This window comes from Chionomys nivalis, chromosome 23 (genome assembly GCF_950005125.1).
Source record: "Chionomys nivalis chromosome 23, mChiNiv1.1, whole genome shotgun sequence".
In the NCBI taxonomy this organism is placed as follows: Eukaryota; Metazoa; Chordata; class Mammalia; order Rodentia; family Cricetidae; genus Chionomys; species Chionomys nivalis.
The window spans coordinates 33,835,751-33,847,830 of record NC_080108.1 but is presented as its reverse complement, the minus strand read 5'-3'; the positions used below and the strand labels follow the sequence as shown (position 1 = coordinate 33,847,830).

At 37.1% G+C, this 12,080-nt stretch overlaps 1 long non-coding RNA gene across 15 annotated transcripts in view; it reads left to right on the top strand.

Annotated features, from left to right (window-relative positions):
* LOC130865366 (uncharacterized) overlaps positions 1–10,543 on the top strand; it is a 67,471-nt gene extending 56,928 nt beyond the window's left edge. For 14 of the 15 annotated variants that reach the window (XR_009056112.1, XR_009056116.1, XR_009056113.1 and 11 more), the window contains 4 exons: positions 5,391–5,472; positions 6,502–6,615; positions 7,299–7,474; positions 8,943–10,543. This is a non-coding gene — a long non-coding RNA (uncharacterized LOC130865366). Of the gene's footprint in view, positions 1–5,390; positions 5,473–5,559; positions 5,592–6,050; positions 6,441–6,501; positions 6,616–7,298; positions 7,475–8,942 lie in introns of those variants that run through there. The other variant, XR_009056107.1, reaches the window with a different exon arrangement.
* Positions 10,544–12,080: the final 1,537 nt, after the last annotated feature.

The following is a 12,080-nucleotide window of genomic DNA, read 5'->3' as shown; positions in this document are numbered from 1 at the left end:
AAGTAAACAGCAAGTGTATTGTAAGCAACTTCCAAAACTCTAGAATTGACAGAGACATCTTTTTGCCTGGACAGTCACCCTGAGTTCTTCTGTAATATTGGAGCATCTGTCTTCAGTATACAGGCCCGTAGTATCTGGCAAAATTTTTCATGAAGTAGGAAATTTGAAAAACTATTTTGCCTATATTGGCAGTTTGTTAGTCAATTTCTTATGTGTCTTGCAGAATGTGTGGTAGTTTCCTCTGTGAAGCGGGAACCCTGAAGGATCATTCCATCTTTTTTTTTTTTTTTTTTTTTTTTTAGTTTTTCAAGACAGGGTTTCTCTGTGGTTTTGGAGCCTGTCCTGGAACTAGCTCTTGTAGACCAGGCTGGTCTTGAACTCACAGAGATCCGCCTGCCTCTGCCTCCCAAGTGCTGGGATTAAAGGTGTGCGCCGCCCGGCTCCATCTTTTTTTTTATTAATTAATTTATTTATTAAAGATTTCTGTCTCTTCCCCGCCACCACCTCCCTACTGCACATACTGGCTTTGTGGGAGCCCAGGTTGTTTGGATGTTCACCTTAATAGAGCTGGAAGGAGGTGGGAGGTCCTTGGACTCCCCACAGGGCAGGGAACCCTGACTGCTCTTAGGGCTGATGAGAGAGAAGGAGTTGATTGGGGGATGGGGAGGGATATGCTATTGTGTTTTCTATGAAGATTTTGACTCTCTAAGTACAAAGAGCCATTTCATTGTATTTGCTGCTAAGCTAAAGCAACATATATACCATAAAGGTATCTTGACTTTAGAATTTGGAAAAAGTTTCACTTTTGTTTCACAGAAGATGGAAAGCTGTAGATTCCTTACTGGCTAGAATGGTTTGATCAAACAAGTGCCCCTGAAACAATAGCCTATGTATTCCAACAATCACAACAGCTTCAGGACTGAAGGTTGAGATAGATCATACACACAGGATACCCCCATGAAAGACCTGATTTACAGTGCTTCTAATCAGGAGGAAGTAATCTAGAGAACAATGCCCATATTCCCAAATATTGTTTATAAATGTTAGTTTTTGTTTAAATGGGGGTATGATCCAGACATGAATACTTTGTATTAGTATGGATTTTGGTCAATTGATACAAATATAAGGCCAATTTTGTTATATATATATATATATATTTCTACTCTTGATGAAGGTATTCTGTTTGTGCTACTCATTTAAAAATTTAAAAATGTAATGTTTGTTTAAGAAATACAGGTTATTTATAATATTCATCATTCAGTCATGTTAGTTAGCTTTGCAAGATATACAAAGATATATTACAGATAGATAAGTATTTTTCAACTCTTTCAAAGATGTCTTAAAATCTATGACTTTTCATGACAATGAGACACATCTGATCCTGGCAATACCAATCTACTTCAAGAGGATTACAGGCATTGAAGAGGCTCCTTATAGAGTTTGTTAGTGATTTGGGCAAGAAACTGCTCTTGTCTAGACTGATGTTATGCTGTATGCAGTGCAATGCAGGACCCACAGAAAAATGACTGCGGAAATTGCCTAAAGAAGGTGAGACAGTCTTTGAGGGTTCTTGCTTCATGAAAGAATCTGCCAGACAATCTGCAGGACATAGTAGAAAGCAACTGACAAACTGCCTATATAGGTGGGACTGGCTTTGAAATTTACTACTTCATAGAAAGTCTGTAAGATGCTATGTTGCTGTAGGCTGAAGTTGGGTGCCCCAATGTTACATAAGAACTTTGCGTAACTGCCCAGGCATCAAGATGTCTCTGTCAATTCTAGAGATTTGGAAGTGCTTACAATACACCTCCTGTTTATTTAGGTAATATTATATCATTCTGGAGGGTTTGATAGAGTTTAAGAAGGGATTGTTATAATTAAGGTTTTCCTTAGTTATGATAAAGGAAAAAGTATATATAAATATTGTAAGCATAATTTTTGTTTGATACCTGTTTTCTTATATGTAATTTTACTATGTAAAAGTTAAAACCTTCCTTTTTATTTCTATAGAAAGGGGAGTTAATGTGGGATTCCCCTCTGTATACTGTGAATATGTTTTACCATTGGTTAAGTAATAAGCTCTTTTGGGCCAATATCAGGACACAATATAGCCAGACAGGTATATCTATCTATCTATCTATCTATCTATCTATCTATCTATCTATCTATCTATCTATCTATCTATCTATCGTAGGTGGAGTCAGAGAGATGTCATGTAGCCCCCCTAAGGAGACAAATGGCCAGGAACCTTACTGGTAACCACAGCCTTGTGATAAATTACAAAATAATAGAAATGGGTGGGTTAATTTAAGATATAAGAGCTACATTTCAGAATATGCTAAAATCAACTAATGGAGTTTTGTGTCATTATTTCAGTACTGGGCAGCCAGGAACTAATACTTATCCTTGATGTGAATAATCATGCTTCCATATAATATGTTATTCCTGTCTTCTGTGAAAAGGAATGCTGGGAAGAATCCGGGCTTACCGGGCTTACAAATGCAGTCAGGTATGCTGAATGGAGAGGCAACAGCTTATAATACAATAGCAATGCATGGGCTCTCAGATAAATCAGGTCATTCTAAAAAGGGTTTATTCCACTTGTTGTAGTGTATTTTTTTTTTTTTTTACAGAGCGATGATCTGTTTCGGAGAGGGCAGTCTTAATTTCATTTTTATGAAGTCATACATGGGCTATCTTAAAAATATCCCAGTGAGTTCCTTCAGAGACCCCATTATTATGACAACCTGAAGTCTGACTTTTGGGCTTTGATAGGTATATGCTGTGGATCATGTGGAAGTTCTAAAGAACTTCAAACCATCAAACCATGGGGTCAGTACAAAGCATGCTCTGTGGGGAGGCAGAAGACATGGTTATGGAAAACTTTTCATGAAGAGGTGTCTATATTAGAGAACACATGCTTTGTATTCTTTAATCATGGTATTATACTTACAGATAAATTATATATATATATATATATATATATATATATATACTAAATGAAAGGCTAAGAATTTATTAAGTCTCATACCTTCATTTCCAGCACTTGGGAGACAGAGATAGGCAGATCTATGATTTGTAGGCCAGCCTGGTGTACAGAATGAGTTCCAGAACAGCCAAGGCTACACAACAAAATCCTGTCTGGCTATTTTCCTGAACAAAGAAACTATGAACAAAAAACTGTAAAGAATTCATTATTTCATATTTTAAAAACATAGCAAATGCTTATTGTGGTAGTTTGGTCTGTTTAGTGGAGACGCTGACTGTCAAGGAAGAGAAGATCTTGCTCTGCAGCTGCCACAAGTAATTGCTGTTGCAAGGTTGAACTTTATCATGATGCATGTGCCTGGATTTCATAGGTAGATAGCTGCAGTATGCTGCCCTGAGTCACATTCAAGAGGGCTCATACAGAAATGCAGGCTTTCTTATAGGAAGCCAGGATCGATTCCCAAGGAGTCAGGTACATGCTCTCGCTCCTGGCACCTCTGATTGTTTTCCTCTGTTATCAATTAGAGCCAGATTTCATGTTAAATTACATTTTTTTCTGTCTTTTTAGTTTTAATTTTCCTGTTTCTGTGGTAACGTACAGGGAGGGGGAGAGAGACAAGAAATAACAGCTCAGATGAAATCTCCATAGTTACAGCGGGCCCTTGATTTCCATTGCTAGCTTTGAGATCTGTCTCGTGATTGGCCCAAATCCATTCTCTAGATGATATCACACAGTTAGCCAATCCGAGGCAAACGGGGATAATATCAGTCCCTTCACAAAGGGGTTTTTTCAGTCAGGCTCCTGGCTGGAGTCCAGCTCTCAGCTGGATCCTGGTTCTAGCCAGGACCTGACTATAACTTACTAGTCAGTGAAGAAGGATTGCTCCTGAAACCTGCCAGGAGACAGAGTTAATTGAAATCCAGCATAGCCAGGTACTTTCTAATATTTCCCACATGCTGACTGTGTCACCTGCTCCTTTTTTCCTGTGCAGGAAATGTGTCCCTGCTTCCTAAGGCACTTTGTCCCCTGAAAGATACATCATCATCATTCAGCTTTAGATTTTGGCGTTATCTGCAATGCATGTCATTCATCTCAGACATCAGTATCTAAACAAGACAGGAGACCTGCTGCTCCTTACCCTCCCTTCATGGGTCTACTGTGTGAAAAATTTTCTTTAAGTGAATCTCTTACATGGCCACTTGAAACTCTGAGAGCTCACAGCTGAAACATTTGCTGATACTATGTTTTATTTGCATGTTGTCTTTTCATTATAGTTTTTTTTCCCTTATAATATATAACGACTATGGTTTTCTATTTCCTGTCCTCCTACCTTTAAGATATATTCGACATTCTCACCTGCCCAAATCTATACACTTTCCTTCTGTCTGTCTGTCTGTCTGTCTGTCTGTCTGTCTGTCTGTGTATCTCATGCTCTCTGTTTCTCTCTTGCATGTGCGCTCTTCATTTATTACTTCCTCTCAATTGAATATACCCAGGCAACTAATAATAATAGTAATCATAATAATAATAGTACAATATCAATAATAATATCAATAATAATAAAAAATAAGTATAAGAAAAATAGCCATAGGAAAGGATAAAAAGCACATAGATGCAAAGTCATATATCTTCATGCAAACATAAATGTCACAAAAACACAAATGATGTGGGATTCCCATCTGTATGCTGTGAATACCATTGGTTAAAAAAGAAACTGGCTTGGCCTGATAGGATGGAACAGAGTGTGGCTGGGAAAACTAAACTGAATGCTGGGAGAAAAGAGGCTGAGTTAGAGAGAAGCCGTGGAGCTAATGCTAGAGACAGACACACTGAAACTTTGTTGTTACACCATGACTTCGTGGTGTTTCCCAGATTAATGGAGATGTATTAAATTAAGATGTATGAGTTAGCCAATAAGAAGCTAATGGTCCAAGCAGTGATTTAAATAATAAATTTTCTGTGTGATTATTTTGGGCCTGGGCAGCCGGGGAACAAACAAGAGGCTTCTTGCAATACCCATAACCATAAGCATTTACATATAGGCAAAGGACATATGAAGACAAAAAACTGCTAACAAGAATTATGAGACAATGAATCTCCAAAAATGCAGTTTAGTGTCCTGTATGTTTACCATCTGCCGCTGGGCATTGAATTCTCTCTTAAGAGTGGTTTGTATGTGCAGCGAGACTCCACCGCATGAAGCACATCATTCATTTTGTTTCAGGTATTAATTGGACCTATATTCTGGATTTGGGATGGAGTCTTGTGAAATGTTTTTCTGTTCTAGTACCAAATGATAGTCTCAGAGCAGAGAACTATAAATTTAACAGCCTCATTTTTTCCATTTTTTTTTCTTCAAGAACCACACATACTATATGTTCTAATTTAATTCTCGTTTCAGGTACATATTGTTTCTACTGTGTATCAAATACATTCATTTACTCTTCCATCTCTGGACATTCCAGTATATGAGATAAAGCAAGGTATGGTGACTGTTCATATTCACATGGGATGAACTTTTCTATCAAGTATATAGTCAAGGATACTTACATCCTTCTTTCATAAAAAAGTTAAGCTATACTCAAATGGATGCTGATGTAGAGTAAGTTTGTAAGAATTCTCTATATATTCACTACATCATTCTACTACTTGTTACTGTAATCTGCCAATGTTAATATTTCAATTATTGGAGTTAAATAAATTATTTTAAGTTTAATTTTCAATTTATATATAAACAAACATTAATATTTTGTCTTAGGATTGTATATTGATGAGCTCCTATAGTTTTTCCTATGAAACATGGGGTCCCAAAAAATATCTGCTTACACTAATGATAATGGAATTTTTGAGAGAAATTGGTCAGTAGCCACAGAGGAGTCTGAATGTGATCATCCTTAGGTACTCAATGATATGCATCCTTACATCACATCAGCTCCTACAGACACATCATTGGGATTATTGTTTCGAAGTACAATCAATCAAAAATTGACATGGGACCTTTTATTATTTTGTAATTTTTATCTGAATTTATTATTGATATTTTCATATATTTATCCAATAGTGCTTCAACATATAACTATTACTCAACCAAACCTTTTTCAAATTGTACATCCCTGAAGCATGATTAAGAAGGGTTAAGAAAGAGAATCTGGGGTTCAATCTAAGGATATGAGAAGCAAAACAGCCAGCCATCGGCTTTTACTTCAACTTCCATTCGAAGTGGTGATCCTGCCTCCATGAATTTCAGAATTAAAGTATATTAGAGAACTTTTTCATCCCATTTTATAATCCTCTCCTGGGCTGGTATTAAAGACGTGTACCACTGTGATCAAAGGCATGCCTTTCTATGGCAACTATTGTGGCTACTTGATTAATGGTGTGTGCAACCATTGCATGGCTGACCCATGGGGATGTTTTACTCTCTAATTTTCAGGCAACCTTATTTATTAAAATAAAATTGCATTTCAACGACACATCCTCCTTCTATAGTAATTGATTTGCCTTTTCCTCAGATCCAGTTATATGGGCACATTGAAAAATAATACAAGGAAAAGAAATGAGCATTCAATCTTTCTTGATCACAAAATGAGTGACGTTGAAAGGGCAGAAAACAGAGTGTCTCAGAGGTGTGTATATCCAAGAGGCCACAGGAAAACTTAGTACATGACAACTGTCCATTACACAAGACAGATTTTGTTGATAACAGTAATACATGCTATGTGTAGAGCAGAAATTTGTAACATATGACAGTGAAGCTGTTAGTACTGTGATAAATTTTCACAATGGTATAACTAAGAAAATAATTAGGGTAGTTTTCTCTCATTCATTCATTTATTTATTTATTTATTTATTTATTTATTTATTTATTTATTTATTTATTTATTTATTTCGTAAAGATTTCTGCCTCTTCCTTGCCACAGCCTCCCATTTCCCTCCCCCTCCCCTGATAAAGTCCTCCTCCCTCGTAAGCCCAAAGGGCAATCAGGGTTCCCTGCCCCGTGGGAAGTCCAAGGACCACCCACCTCCATCCAGATCTAGTAAGGTGAGCATCCAAACTGCCTAGGCTCCCACAAAGCCAATACGTGCAGTAGGATCAAAAATCCATTGCCATTGTTCTTGAGTTCTCAGTAGTCCTCGTTGTCAGCTATGTTCAGCGAGTCCGATTTTATCCCATGGTTTTTCAAACCCGGGCCAGCTGGCCTTGGTGAGTTCCCGATAGAACAACCCCATTGTCTCAGTGTGTGGGTGCACCCCTCGCGATCCTGAATTCTTTGCTCGTGCTCTCTCTCCTTCTGCTCCTGATCCATAGCAGCATTTTTTGTAATAGTCAGAACCTGGAAACAACCTAGATGCCCTTCAATGGAAGAATGGATGAAGAAAGTATGGAATATATACATATTAGAGTACTACTCAGCAGTAAAAAACAATGACTTCTTGAATTTTGCATACAAATGGATGGAAATAGAAAACACTATCCTGAGTGAGGTAAGGCAGACTCAAAAAGAGGAACATGGGATGTACTCACTCATATTTGGTTTCTAGCCATAAATAAAGGACATTGAGACTATAATTCGTGATCCTAGAGAAGCTAAATAAGAAGGTGAACCCAAAGAAAAACATATAAGCATCCTCCTGAATATTAACCTTCATCAGGCGATGAAAGGAGACAGAGACAGAGACCCACATTGGAGTACCAGACTGAAATCTCTAGTTTTCTCTTTCTTGAAGGAAATAAACAGCTAAGAAAGCTCGCACTTCCTGCTTGCTCAGTTAATATCCTTTCCTTCTCAGTTCTCTGAGGCAAATGAGGATGAGATAGTTATAGTTATTGTTTTCTTTCTCACAAGATTCAGAAAAGACATTTATTAAAAAGATTTAAAGTATATTTGGTTCAAAGACATTAAGAGATAATATTTTTTATACAAGTTAGAATAGAAAGGGAGTTAGGTACTACCTTTTCTTCTCACCTAATTAGGATAGATAATGGAGTATTTTCTCCAAATTCTTTAAGCTTAATAAAATCACTAAAGTTATATGTGATTAGATATGCATATTTTTATTGATTTTTATTAAGCTCTACATTTTTCTCTGCTCCCCTCCCTGCCTCTCTTCTTCCCCCTTCAACCCTTCCCTAAGCTGGCTTTCTTACCCACAAAGATTGTTCCACAAAATGAAACTTGTGCTTATAGAGCATACCACCCACTTCATGGTATACTCAATTTTTATTCTGTCCTCTACAGTGATTCTGGACATAATGTAACTAGGTTAGGCAAAAGAAATGAAGGAAGAACAGACATTCAGACACATGTATTGAAAATCTGGGAGTCCGTAGGCTGTACTTGCTTTGGTGAAGGTAATTCACTGTGACTGACTTGTCAATGCACTTATTGTAAACATCAGGATTCAGGAGGTATGTTTCCTGCATATGGCTGAGAGAGTCACGTTTATGGAATATGGAAGAGAAAGGAGACAAATGAGGCTAGTAGTGCTATTAGGTTTCTGTGAAGTATCATCACAGACTGTACTTATCCATTTAGGACGAAGGTAACTAGGAGAATAGATTTGCTATCCCACTGAGTCTCACCTGTGTATGGTTTGGACAACCTCATGAGTCTGAGGCATTGGAACCTAGCTATGGCTATATCCATGTCAAAAAAACCTCACCACATTCTCTCAAAACTTCATCATATGTCCACAAGTTTTAAAAATATACTTTTCAGTGTATAAGGTTTGGAACTTATTGATGTTTGGATTGTATTTTTAGATAGTACATCTTCAAGGTTTTTTTTCATACAAGCATGCACATGAAATTGGAGGCTATAATTAACTGTTTGCTGTTTCTCTGTATTGGTCTTCATTTTACTTTTTAATAAAGAATTTCTTATAGTAATGCATTTAATTAGTGTAGGCAGACTAGTATTTTGTGTATTTATGATTCGATTATCATTTTTAGTTCCCGAATCCTGTCCCAAGCATTTGAAGCTGCTGTGCTACATAGGGACAAGTTGTGTTCATCGTAAAGAGCCTGACCCTGAGGATCAGAGTAAGCCCCTCACCCAGAATTTGACTTGGGAAATCTCAAGTCCTTATGCTTTTTCTTTTTGCTCTAAAATTTTTGCTTCTTCTCTCTACTAACACTTCCAAAGTAAGTGAGGACCATTTTCTAGGACCGATGAGATTAACTGAGTCCTGTCTTGTGGCATTGCTTTGTTGCATGAAGTCCACGTTTTGACCATGTCCCTAATGAAGGATGAAAGTATTCCATAAGATACAATTTTTGTTTAATTTCCTTTATATCAGTCATACGTATGGACTCCCATATATATTCTTTGACTATCTTAGGATAGGTGCCAGATGTTCTTTCTGATGATATCATCAGAAAAGCAAGTAAATCTCTGGGTAAGCTATTAGGAGTTCGGTACATACTGATGAGGCTAAATTTTGTCTTTGTACCTTTGCCTTTGCTCATCAAATTTGATAAATTTCTCAATCTTTTCAAATTTTTTTACCCCTGCCTTTTGTAGAGTTTGGATCTCCTGTCCAGTGTTTTGTTCTAATGCCCTCATTGAGGATTCCCAGGTTAGATGTCTGGACAGTAAAAGTAATGTCTCATCCTTGGATATAATTATTGTAGCATGCATATTGCCTTCCTGGAGAGACATACTATCAGTCAATCTACCATAACTCTTTGACAGAGTCTGGTCAATACATTCAACAATATAAATTCTCTCAGACATTGTCTCAGCACCCTCTGTCATTGTCTGGCTTTAGTTTTGTCAAATTGGTGGTATCATTCTCCTGAGTGCTGAATTTCTATTTTAGTTGATCATTATCAGTCTGTAAAGAGTTCTAAATGTGCCTCATTTGACTGGGTTTTGATTGTCAACTTGGATGTATCCTTCTCCAGAGTGTTGAATTTTTCTTGTAGTTGGTCATTATCAGTCTGTAAATACTGTATTATTTTTAAAAATGCCTCATTCTTGGCCCTATTATAAAACCATGCTTTTAAAGAGAAAAAAGCAAGGACAAAGCTAATCTTCAGATTTAAGTAGAGAGATATAGAAGGGAAATTGTTTGAGTCTTGCATAACATCATACGTGATATAAGTAAGAAGGCTATTGAGCCTCTGCATTGTTAATTGTTAAAAATATAAATATTCCCTGTGGTTGATTTCTAACTGGAGTTAGTACAATAACCATTACCTGCCAGTAGGTGTCATGACACACTTGCAGCTGTGTGGTTAGTTTTAATCTGATTATATTATTAAAAGCTAAAATATACTCTCAGATTAAAAACAGTTATGTAGTGTAAATAACAGACTGTATGCTTCACAGAAGTCCATGACTGGTACGTGGCCACACTCGCAAAAAGAGGGGAAGAAAGCAGGGAAGACCGCATCCCTTACTGGACCAAGAAGCCAGCCACAGAGTCATGAGTTGCCAAGGCTCTCTGAGATGTTTAATGAGAAAATATGAAGGACAGCCAGGCAGGAATTCTATACTCAAATGAATGGTGTGGACCTGATGGCAGCTGGCTAGAGCCACTGGAGACCTGAGCCCCATGAGTCAGGGTGTCAACTGTAGAAATTAGCTCAATTTGGGAAATAACCAGGTTAACTAAAGGATAAAGCAATTATATATATATATATATATATATATATATATATATATATATATATATATATATATTTTATTCTAAGGGGAAAAAAACCTTATGAAGCAGGTGTTGTGTGGGAAGCCCAGAGAGTGCATGTGGAACATGTGCCCTTTTTCTCTGGGTCCCAGTAGGCCACACACTAACTTCTGCCCAGCTTTTCAAGATAATTTGTTAGCAAAGCTTTCCCAGGGTTCAGATATTGTCTCTGTGCACTACGAGCCTCTTAGAGTAGGCAGTTAACGATAGGATATCTGGGATTAGGGAAATCTTGTCCCAGTTTAACTGTCCTTAATTTCTGGGATGGAGCCAGACTACAAAGCAATCGTGAAGCTTCATTGAAGTACTGAAAAAAGTGATCCAAGATATGCTCTGAGATCAAATTTGGCAAGGCCAGAAATTTGAGTGTAGACAGCTTAAGCTGTTCGTAGGGAAACTGTGGGCTCTGTGTCAGAACTTTCAATTAATTATAGATCTCCTGAGTGGTTTTACTTTTTTTTGGTCTAAAATTACAAGGATACTGGGACATTTCCCTTCTTCTTCTTGAGAGATATCAAGTAGAGGCGTGTTCATATATCAAAGCTTTATCACCAGAGTCCCAGAGAATAATTGTGCACATGTATCTTTACCTTCCTTTTAGTTTAAAAGGAGTGAGATTTTTAAATTAGAAAAGTGAAATTATACAGCAGGACCAGTGTGTCTTTACCTATACTCTGCAAGATGACATCTAAATTTTCTTTTCTTTTTTTTTTTTTTTTTTTTTTTTTTTGTTTTTCGAGCCTATCCTGGAACTAGCTATAAATTTTCAGGTAAGCCTTTTGTATATGTGCCCCATCTCGATTCCAGACACCTTATCAGCAAAGACTCTCAATTACTCTGTCCTTATGCATTAAGAGCAGTTTTATGGCTATTGAAGCAAATAAATCAGTTTTTTTCATAGTAGGATGCTGATAGTTCATTGCCCAGCTGTCCAAACTCAAAATAATCACAAAGAAAGTATATTACTCGCAATACTATTTTTCTAATAGCTTTAGCATATTTGAAGTCAACTTATACATCTTAAATTAGCCCACTTATTATTTTGTTTTCTACCATGAAGCTTATGGTTTACTAAAATTCCGATGGGTGTCTGTCTCCTGTAGCAATTACTTGGTGTCACCTTGCCTCTGCCTACGCTCTATCTAAATGGCTTTTTAGATTTTCTGCATGGCTTTGTTCTGTTAAGCCATTTGCAGAAATCAGCTTCTTTATTAACCAATGGTAATAAAACATATTAAGAACATACAAAGGGTAATACCATATCAAATTTAACCTCTTGCGTCTAGAGAGGTATAGACAGATGATGTACAAGGGGAATCAGTCTTTAATAGACTGGCCTGTGTTAACCCATAGAGATACTTGTCCAACCACAGTGAAGTTCTTAGGGAAGTCCGAAGAT